This window comes from Nicotiana tomentosiformis, chromosome 7 (assembly GCF_000390325.3).
Source record: "Nicotiana tomentosiformis chromosome 7, ASM39032v3, whole genome shotgun sequence".
NCBI lineage: Eukaryota > Viridiplantae > Streptophyta > Magnoliopsida > Solanales > Solanaceae > Nicotiana > Nicotiana tomentosiformis.
The window spans coordinates 60,560,336-60,572,563 of record NC_090818.1 but is presented as its reverse complement, the minus strand read 5'-3'; positions in this window follow the sequence as shown (position 1 = coordinate 60,572,563).

Genomic DNA, 12,228 nt, shown 5'->3' with positions numbered 1-12,228 from the left:
GACGGTGATAGATGAATGCTTATGCGTGTTTCCTTGACCAGTTCGGAATCCCCTAAGTTAACTGCCTCAGTTTCGTCCAAATTGGACTTTGGCTTGTTTTCAAAATTTTCCACTTCTTTGACGATTTCCTTAGGTATCGTATCATCTTCCAGGTCTTCTGAATCACTATCCTTATGTTGTGTTGTCTCATTACATGTCACAGTCACAGGTTCATCGAGATAGGTAATAATAATGCTGTAAAAAGAGAAAATATAGAAAATAATAGTAAATACCAAAAGTAGCAATGCATTAATTGAAATCTTTAAAATGTTAACAAATGTGGCTCGATGACTCGAACAATTATTTCAAAGAAAAATACTGAAAATGTCTCAAATGCTTAAAAATAATAGATGTTAATCTTCCAAGCTACCCAGGAACTCGACGGGCCCGGGATGGTGCAACAGTCTAGTTTTTTAGAACAACTCCTTTTCCCCACGGTTTGAATAAGGTCTTCCTCCTCCTCCTCCTAAACTATCGCACTGCAATCCATATCTTCTTTCATCCAGAAACAGTTTCCTCATGCCAAGTAAGACTTTATCTCCATCAGATCCCCACATTATGTCAGCTTGATGAAATGTCTGGTGCAGAGGTGGTACTGGTTGTTCCAGCGAATAATTAGGATCACGCCATGGCGGCGACCAATTCTGGTACTTTTTCCAAGTATATTCATATCCGAGCCCAAAACTTGTGCCATGACATTGCGGTTGTATGGGTTTGGTGATCTCCTGGAGGTTTTTGCCGAGACCCTTGCCAGGTTCATATCCTGTCCATATTAATATGCTTTTTATCTTGTTACTCCACCATCGATCCTTTTCAATTGCGTTGACTCACTCAATGCGATGGTACATTTCTCCACTCAGTTTCTTCCTATTCTCGATGACTGGAACGGTCTGATTGTTGTAGATGGGGTTGCTTCCATCCCCATGGATAATCACTTCTTGATAATTCTATTCAAACTTCCCAGCTTGATGTAGAGTAGAAGCCACTACCTCAACTGCGTGTATCAAGGGTCGTCCCAACAATAGATTATAGGTAGCAGATATATCCATCACTTGGAACTCAACATCAAACCAGGTCGGGTTCATTTGCAAGTTGAGGTTGATTTCTCCGATTGTGGCTCTTTGAGATCTATCAAACACCTTTACATTCATACATCCCATACATATCTTGTGCAGGTCTTTACCCAACCTCTTTAGAGTAGTCAGTGGGCATATATTGAGACTTGAACCCCCATCTATCAGGACCAGGCAATGAACTTATCCTCAAATTGCACTATGATGTGTAGTGCATTGTTATGACTTAGTCCTTCTGGTGGTAATTCATCCTCGTGAAAGATGATTTTGTGTCTTTCCAGTACCTGCCCGACCATGTTGGCCATCTCCCCACTAGTGATGTTGGTGGGTGCATAAGCTTCACTCAACACTTTCATCAAGGTATTCTTGTGTGTCTTGGAGTTTTGCAGCAGTGACAAGATGGATATCTGAGCGGGCATTTTGCTCAGATGATCGACGACAGAGTATTCCCTTGCTTGTACTTTGCTCCAAAGGTCATCAGGGCCAGTCTCAATAACATGCGACTTAGATGCAGGTTCTTTGCTTGTTCCTCCCAGGTGCTCAGGTGTATAGACTCTGCCAGTTCTAGTCATGCCTTGCACCGCACCTGTTTCCTCCGTTTTTGCTTTTCCTTTTCTCCTTTTTTCCGCAACATAATCCCATGGGATAGAATCAGACATGTAAGATGGCGTGGGGGCTACCATCACAGTTAAGGGTGTAGTTACCTCGACTTCAAACGGTGCTTGGGTTTGTACCACAATGGGTGTGAGGGTGACCGAAGACATTTTAGGATCAACCCCCTCCCGAATGAGTCTGATTGACCCCTCCGAATCCCATCCCTCGTCGGTCTCTATCACATACACTCCCTCACCGCTGTGATCTGGGAGAGAATTGTTACGAACATTTAGTGTAACTTCCTTTGCTTGTATGACCTTGTTGTCGATCAGTGTCTGGATCTTGTCTTTCAGTGTGCGGCACTCGTCAATTGTATGACCATTCATGCCTGAATGATAGGAACATGTCTTGTTCGAATTAATCTACTCAGAGGAGTTCTTCATAGAAATGACATGGATAGGAGTGACATAACCAGTAGCCTTCAATCTCTCATATAATTAGTCTATGGGCTCAGCGATTGGGGTGTATTGTCTAGGTGATCTGCGGTCGAAGTTTGGTCGTGGTTTTTGGTAGTTTTGGAGGGCGGGTGGTGGTCAGTGGTAATATGTGGGTTGAGTGTTATAGGCGTGGTAGGTGGTAGCAGGTTGTTGGTATCTGGTGGGTGAAGGTTGGTATGTGGGTGGAGGCATTTGGTATGTAGGTGGAGGTGTTTGGTATGTGAGAGGAGACATAGGACCCTGGGCCACCATTACAGCTCCCACTTCTTTCTTCTTCGAAATACCTCCCAATTTCAATGCTTTATTTGTTGCATGCAGTGCCTCAAAATTTGTCACCATCCCACACTTAATCCCTTCTTTTATTCTTTCTCCCAGCTTGATGATGTCGGAGAATTTGTGATTTTCAATAACCATAGGCCTTTCATAGTACTGCGGGTCTTGAACTCTGACGAAAAACTTACTCATTTGTTCATCTTCAAGTGCTGGTCTTACTTTCGCGGCTTCAGATCTCCACCGAGTAGCATATTCGCAAAAGGTTTCTGTTGGTTTCTTCTTGAGGTTTTGAATATAGAAAACATCTGGTGCACTTTTTGTGTTGAACCTGAATTTGTCCATGAAATCTGACGCATATACCAAGACAACGCATCTCCGGTGAGGCTTCGCATGAACAGTTTCATACGAATTCGTTCATTTTTGCCCACTCCTACAAGTTTGTCACAATACGTCCTTAGATGCACTTTTGGATCACCAGTTCCATTGAACATTTCGAACTTGGGAGGTTTGTAACCCTCTGAGAGTTCCACATCTGGCTGAATGCACAAGTCCTCATAGTTTAAACTTTCAATGCCTTTACCACCTTCGACATTATGAACTCTGCCAGTGAGCTTCTTGAGTTCTTTTGCCATGTTCTTAATGAGCAGGTCTTTCTCGGTTCATTCAGGTATGTATAGGGTTTGTTGCGGGGTGTGGGGTAGGGTTTCCACGTATATGGGATTACTTTGATGAACTCCGGGAATCTAGGCATAAGGGTGGTCATTGGTTGAGTTTTGGGGATCAGGAGTGGATTGTGGTGCATTTTGGGGAGTGTGATAAGTGGTAGTTTATGGGTATGGAGTTGGATGATGGTGGTGTTGTTGAGGAGTACATGCTGGTGGAGGGTTAAGGTTTTGAGGAGGCGTGGGGTACTGGTGTGGTGTAAGAGGATTTGGCGGTGGATTTTGGTTTTGTGTGTTTTGTGGTGGCGCTTGGTTTTGGGTAGTTGGATTTTGCTGGTTAATATCATGAACATTGAGGGTGAGAGAAAGGTTTGCCAAGTTTCGGACCTGCTCAAGTTCTCTTTGTAGATCCATGATTTTCTGTTCCAGACATAAGACTAGTTCATTCTATATCGCAGTACTTCGGCCATCCGAAGTTTCGACATTTTCTGTCAGGGTGGCGTTGTCCTTCTTGATACCACTCAAATCATACATTTTCCCTTTTCCTTTGCTTTTGCCTTTAGGATTACTCGGTGGAGGACCTCTGGATCTAGTGTGATATGCTGATGATGCCAGTATGCAAGAACCAACCTTGGGGAGTGGGAATAATCAAAAAGTAAGAAAATGCAAAAGGTACCCAAGTTAGTAAGGGGTATTGAAAGAATGCTTTCAATATTAAACATGTTTTGCAAAAATCATGTAATAATTCGCGTCCTAATTTGGGGACCTCGTTGTGCCCGAGATAGGCCTAGGCGACACATAGACTTGGAGAAAATCGATGCCAATAATTGCATCATTTCATTAATGTGAAAATGAGCCAAACCTTCAGTAAATCGACAATAATAATAAAGCTACTAATGGCATTTAGCCTTATTACAATTGAAATATAAAACTAAGCTAGAAAATAATAAAGGACATTATTTGCTAGTCTACTTGGTCCCTGAAGGACCTTCTCCGTGCTTGGCTCTTTTGACTCCATCAATCATGTTCCCCAAGTCGCGCATATCCAATAATAAATAAGCCTTTGCTAGATGCCCTCCTTCACTGCCATCCGTGTTTTGACAATCCGCAAGCCTCTTTCTCGTCTTTCCCTCAAGCTCCGTCAATCCTTGTTCTAGATAGTCCAATCTCTCGATGGACTTAGTGGCGATTTTCTTCCATTCATTAATTGCCTCCATGCCCACTTTATGTTGTTCCAGATGTCTAGATTCGGACTCAAAAACCCTTTTGCGAAGCCTTCTATACTTGACCTGTGCCTCAGCAACATCATCAATGATCCTATTTTCCAAATTGACCCCTGGCTTGACGTCTCCCGCTATATCATCTACCAACAATGATGGATAGAAATGCACATGACCGGCATGGACCTGTGTGGCTCGATAGTCTCTCTTTCCACAATGACCTTCTAGTTTCACATATGTTGCACCTCGAACTTGAAAGGAATGATGTCCCTTTTGAAATCTGCCTTGTACTGGACCATGTATGACCTGTTTTCTTCCTGCTTGTCTCATTACCCTTATAGGAGCATAATGATAAATGCCTCGTAACCCAATCAATACTAAATAAGTAGTATCCCTCGACCTGATGATGAACTCACTGCTAGGAAACCACTCAAACATTCAATGTACCTTATTGTCTGTCAGATTGCTAAAGAAACGTACCCAACTTACAGCACTTCTGGGTTGCGCGAACCTATTTGGGATGAATGTCATTTTCTTTGGATTGTGATAAGCTATGTAGTCATTCAATGGCCGACGCAAAAGCTCTTGGCGATATTTTCCCCTCTGAAAGTGCTCCAATAACTAGATTTGCAGTAATAGATTACAACCTTCAAAATATCCGAACCCCTACTTGCACTGGTCTAGAGCACGGTACAGTTCAGCTAGGATCATAGGGATGATGGTGTAGGTTTGCCCCTCGATGCCTTCCATTAACGTTCTTGCAACCATAGCTAAACGAGTGTGAATCCTTCCTCCCTTTCATTGGAAATATCAACAAACCTAAGAAGCAAATGATGAATACATAAACTCGGTGGTGCATCCAACCTAAGGAGATAATGGCAAGTTCCTCATAATGAAGACGGTACGATTTACTATGCCCATAACTCTCATAAAGATACCCAAAAGGGATGTAGGATTTCTGTAAGCAAAGAAATTCTTCATTTTTCTTAAAACCTAACATCTTTAGAAAACCGCGAGGGGTGCGATTCTCTGTACTAGTAAACCCGGACTATCCCATGGCAGCTTAGCAAAATATCCTATTTCTTATAAAAGAGGAGTCATTTCTATGTCACCAAATCGGAAAACCGCTCTTTTCTCATCCCAGAACATGGTAGCAGCCTCAATCAAATCTCTATTAGGTTAGATATAAAGCAAAGACGGAAAGTCACCAATTACTCTTCTCACATGATCCTTGTCGCAAGGCGCAAGGTCTTTCCACCAGTCAAGTAGCAGAGGTGGGATGTTTTGGACCATGCCGAACCTGAGGACTTCGTGCTTCATTTTCTGCGAACAAATAAAGTTAGCCCTTTCCCCCTCCATATACGACCACTTATACAATAATGATCAACATATTTGCACATTTTCTCCAAGTAATGCACATAACATGGTAGTGTCCATTGGAATTGTAGAAATCCCATCGGACTTTGGAGAAGGCTTATCTTAGCGGGCTATTATGTTAACATTGTTCTAACCCGTACTAGGTTTAACATAATGCATGTACATTTGATATTGGAGTAAGGTTTCTAGAATGCCCTAGACTGGTACTCCCTAGTGGACAACTTTAGAGGGAAAGGCATGGGATCATCGATTGCACCGCTAATCGACTAGTCTACCGCAAATAAGCCTTTCCGATTTTAAAAAGGTAATTTTGGAAGAGCGCGGACACTCATCAAGCGCCGCTATGTGGATAATTAGCACAAGTGAAGTATGATGTGGAGCATGCTTTATGCAGAAATAACACGTTGTCAAGTATTTGCATGATAAATATGTAAGAGTAGTAAATACAATAGTAAGATAAACATAGGAAATATAGACAGGAAAGACAAAAGGAAAGAGTCAGTTTAGTTCATAGAATATATGCAAGAATGTAATAAAGCAGATATGGAAATAGGGATGGGATAGACATGATATGGCAGTCTTAGACAAGATGAAATGAAGAGTGATCATAGAAAATAAAGGTGAACGGGAAAGGGATGTGCATGTCATAACAAATTTAAACAAATAAAGGTGAAGAAGGGAAGTGCATGTAATAAAGAAAGTAATCCACGTAAGTCAAGTTCATTATGGTAAGAGCCTAAGTGTATCCCCAGTAGAGTAGCCATGTTGTCATGCCCCCTTTTTCTTCCTCGCAAAAGCGGGGTTTCGACGTGTGAGAACTCTTTTAAAGGATGAGATTAAAAGAGAAGAGTCACCACCTAACGATATTTGAGGTGCGTTAGGGCACCTATTGTGCAGATAACTCGGTTTGACTAGTCAACGTTATCAAAGATCGGGTAAAGGCTTAAATTACCTCAAAAAGAAGGTGTTAGGCACTCTTCGAGGTCCACAACTATGGGTACCGGCCGATTAGATGATCAAATAAAGATAGAGGATAAAAGGTCGGAGAGCTTTATTATAACACAATGAGAGTGGGTACACATATTTATGACTACAAGGATATAACTATAACGTTTTATATTAGATGACTAAGTGTATGAAGGAAAGGGGGTCCTAAGTTTTTTAGCCTAAAGGATCACCCCGTGCAACATAAATAATACTTCGCAACTCCTTTTAAATAGGAGTTGCTCATATTATTCAGCGGGCACAGACTATCATCTCCTGCTATCCAATTACTATGTTAAAGTTATTTACCTAAAGGCGCTCTAATTCAATTCTAAGTCGTACCCTATACGTGCACTACCCGTCCCATGCCTATGATCCAGGAGGCATTGGACCTCTATTTGGGTGGTTCTAAACATTACTTAGGCTGCTCAAAATGATAAAACTAAGTGACATTCAAAACAAGTAGGACTTCACGTAAATGCAGTTAAAAGACCAAGTTAGCCTCCACACGTAAAACTAATGCACGCAGGCAGATTTTACATTAGGCAGTAGATAATCCTAGAATTGAGGCAAATTAGAGTCATTAAGCCCTATAGACATGGTTTCTATGTGACTTTGATTTTAAGCGCACAAGCAGTGCTGATTATCTTAGAACAATGAATTTACAGATTATAGGTGTTACAAATCCTGTAGGCATAATCTCTAAATGAGGCAATAAAGCCGTTTGAAAGCTTGAAATAATTACCCGCGTTTGATTTTATTAGCATACTTTCTAGGTGAATAACAACATCCTATAGGCAGGATTTCTAAGAGTGGGCAATTGAAACTGATTCTATAATACTTTGTCCCTATAGGCATGTTTTCTAGGCGATCGATACGATAGAAATAACAATAACAATAGCTAATTAATCAATTAAGATCCTATAGACATGATATCTAGATAAGGATCAGTAGGACATAAGTTAATAATAATCCTATAGGCATGGTATCTAATGAATATGCTGCAGTTACGCAAATTTAGCGAATAGTTGTTGACACTGATTTCCTATAGACATGTTGTCTAATAATGCAAAGTAGTAGGCGTAGCAAAACAGGTTGAGTGTGTGATTCCCTATAGGCATGGTTTCTACTAGTGTACATGGAAACTAAATAGCATATATGGCAGGTTGAATAAAATAACAAGTAAGTCATGTAAATTCTATAGGCATGTTTTTCTACCCTTTTATGCAAACATTAGAATATACCCATTTTTCCAATTTCCCTAACACCCCAATTCTTTGTTATTACAAATTATTACAGGCCCAAAGAATATAAATATAAATGTTACACGTGAATAAGGCTACAGGCCCAAGAGCAGGCCTAAAACATGAAGTTAACCCAGCACTGCATAGGCCTTCAACAAGCTTAATTTCCACAAATAGCATGCCCATGTCCAAACATCTCTCAAGCAGGAAACTATGTCCATCGGCACAACCCAAAGTCACAAAGGAACTCATGCGAGGCCAAAAGGTCACAAATTGACGACATGACACAAATAAATTATCGAATCACACAAAAATAAATTAAGCAACCTCGTTTACAAATTCAACAAACACAATAAGAGAGGCAAGATAAGTTTCGGAGACAGCTTAAGTTCCACCAGCAAAGAGGGTGGCCAAAGGACCTCAAATCGTAGTGTGTCAGAGTTCACAAGAGTCTCAAATGGACCCCGAGCAGTGCTCACATTAGGGAGGTCAATAGAGAGAGTTTTGGTAGCCTTGGCTTTCAGCCGGCCAAGAGCGATAGATTCAGAATAATATAGATAATAGATGAGAGTGAGAGAATAGTGATTAAGTGATAGAAATTGAAGAGGTGCACTTGTACTTTAGAAGCAGACATAGCAGAGTTGATTAAACATAGAACATGCCAGTTAAGAGAATCAACAAGACTTAGAGGACATGTTGGTATTACAGGTTCAAATACTTAGCAACAGATAGCACGTTGGCAGTAAAACATATTTAGAGTTAGGGGAAACAGGTTTTCAGAGATTATAAGATCAACATATAAGGGTGCACAATGCCACACAAATTCAGAAAAGAGCATTAACCTAAAGGATTTCAAATATCAGTCTAGTACAATGAAAGTTCTAGCATGACAGTTTTAATAAAGTCCCAGATAGCATATCAACATACTCATGGTACAACTTGGCCAATATCATGAAAAATTTAACATGATGGGGAATAGATCATAGTATAGAAACTTATGGCATAAAACGGGGTAGATTACCTACTCATTAACATACATAAGAGGGAAAATGGGATGTTTATCTAAAATCATAAGTGGTGCTGAAGATGAGGATTACAAATAGCAAAGAAGCAGTATTAAAACATGAAACCCATATAGTTGTGGCTAGTATACAAAGAACAGTCGATTAAACACAAAACTTAGCACTAAATGATTCATTCAAAGTAGAGGGAGATTTTCATAGAGTTTTAGTAGTATCCAAAGCAAGGCATGGAGGGGATTCTATAACTAACAACAGATAGTCATAACAATCAGATTTAAAAGAACACATAAGATAGACATGCATTAAAACTCAAAACTAAAACATGTTCAGATGCTAGAAAAAATACAGAGGTACAAAACTTATTCCAAAAGAGAAAAAGGAAAACCAAAATAGAAGTGCAGGCCATAGTGAAGAACACATATTAGCCTAACACAAACTAAGAACAAACAGGAAACAATTACATGTACTAAAATGCACTCAACTATCAAAATATAGAATAATAGGGGAGTATTGAACGATATCATAGCAGTGCAATATCAAGGATTCATAACTAAATCATGCTCATAGGATTCAAACACATATAGGTATGCAGAAGAAAGATATTTAACATTGCAAAGGTTAAAACCACTAACCAGTAGCAAAATTAGACAAGCAATAGAATAATAAGGAGCTTAGAATACTGGTAGCAAGAACCCCAGGTCTCTGATTCTTCAAAGTTCACAAGAACCTCGTAAGGGCCCCGAGCAGTGCTTGCACTAGAGGAGGTAGATAATATTATGGCCTTGGCTTTCAGCAGGCCAAAGAGACAAGTATTTTAAAGAAGATGAACGGGTGAGAGAGGTATTGAGTGTAATAGTCGTGATAACTTTCGTCCCTAGAGGGGAATTGAGGAGGGGTTTAAATAGTGGTAGGAATCGAACAAATAAATAAGGAAAACAATCAATCAAATATAAATATGGAAAGAAAATACCGCATGCAATCAGTAATGGAGTGGGTAAAAGGAAAAGTATAAAATTTTGAACCCTAATTCAACAGAAATCGGAGAATCGACCAAAGATTTTGGTGAATCGGCTTCATATCACCTTGTCATGAACATATACAGACGGATAAACGTCTAGATCTTGCAGATTGAAGAAAAATTCCCTTTGATTTGAAGATTTATACTTGCCAAAATAGAGCAAATACTATGTAATACCATAAAGAAACAACCATTAGCGAAGGAACACCAATATGGTAAGCAAATAATGGGTGAATCCAATTGTTAACGGGATTAGAAGAGGGTTTGGAAAAGGCGGCGATTAGGGTTCTTCAGAGAAGAGGGGGGATTGTAGGAATTTCAGGGCGGCGGGTTGGTAAGAAATGGGCTAGGGTTTTGGGTAAGGAGGAATATAAAGAAACAGGTAGGTGTGTTATGGGTCGTTGATCATTTGAGATCAATGGCTAGCATTGCAAGGGAGACGGGGCGGGTTATTTGAAACGGGTTCCACCTGGGTTGAGATTAAGGGGTCATTTGGATTAGGCTGCTGAAGAGGAGAGTGAGTGGGCTAAGTGTTTGGGCCAAAATTGGTTCAAATATTAGCCTAAAATTGGGCCAGTTTTTAAATAAGAGATTAAGGGGAAATAATTTAATAAAAATAGTTTAAAAAATGCTATCTATGCAACTTAATACTTTAAAATGATAGTATAAGATTATAAAAATGTAGAAACTTATTTTGACTTTGAATAAACTGACAAATGCAATAAATTACGAAATGTAGGCCATTATTGCAAGATTGTGCAAATAGCCTAAAATACTAATATAATTATATGAAATGAAGTAAAAAATATTTGAAACATGTATATGGAGGCAAATAATAATTTTATATGATTAGGTCATCACAAAATATTTTAGAGGAATAATTAGTAAATATTCAAGTAATTTAGGTGCAAGAAAATTAGCTTTAAAGCTCTAAAAATTATGAAAAATACATGTATAATTCTTATAAACTAAATAATGATGCAAAATGAAATGTTGAAAATATATATACTATTTGGAAAAGTATGAAGGCAAAATTGGGTAACAACACAAGGTATACTTGCTCGACATCCACAGGCCTCAGAGTCACCTTCAGTCATTACTTTTTCTACTATTTATCTTCTACTCAGACAATGTTGTACTGGAGGTTTTTTCTGTAGAGCTTATGACTGAGTTCCACTGATTTTGGGATCTTATTACTAACGTTCCCGATTTGGAGTTATAACGAGCTTATTCAGTTTATTTTATCATCTTAATTCGTTATTTGTCTTAAGTTATTTATGAATGCTAGGCTTACCTAGTGATACAGTCTAAGTTCCATCACGACTACCTTAGGTGGGATTTTGGGGTCGTGACAATAACACTCTCCACGATAGCGACACTCCCTACGTGATCACGATGAACACTAGAGCACCTGAAATCAGCTACCCCAAACATGAGTGAAATGGTCTGAAACTCATCCGAAACACACCAGATACCCCCGAGACCCCATCCAATCAAACCAACCAATCCCAAAAGATAACGCGGACCTACTCAAGGCCTCAAATCACACAAAATAATATCAAAATCATGAATCACACCTTAATCCAAACTTAACGAACTAAACCAAATTTCCAAATTCAAAATTTATGCCGAATATGCCTAAACAACTCGGAATGACCTCAAATTTTACACACAAGTTCCAAATGACGAAACGAACCAATTACATCTTTCGGAACCAAAATCTGAATCTAATAACGTCAAAGTCAACTCCTTGTCAAACCTTTGAACCTTCCACTTAAGTCCAAAATCATCATACGATCCTATTGGAACCATCAAAACACCATTTTAGGGTCGTTTACATAAAAGTCAAACCTCGGTCAACTCTTATGACTTAAGCTTCCAACCTTAGAACTAAGTGCTCCAATTCACTCCAAACCTTTCCAAACCCAAACCAACCATCCTCGCTAGTTACACAACAATAAATACATGCACGAAAAGTATCAAATAGGGGAACAAGGCTAAAATAATCAAAACGATCGGTCGAGTCGTTAGATTCAGGTAGTCACAAAGTGATTAAAAATGTTTCATATAAATCATATTTTTCAAACTAAGGCATATTAATAGCCTAAGGTTTAATCCGGTCATAAGCCACACATAGCACTTGTGCACACACTCGTCATCTCATGTGCACCTCACTTTTCATGTAACAAAAATAGGCAATTAAGGCCAAATACAAAAGTGGTATT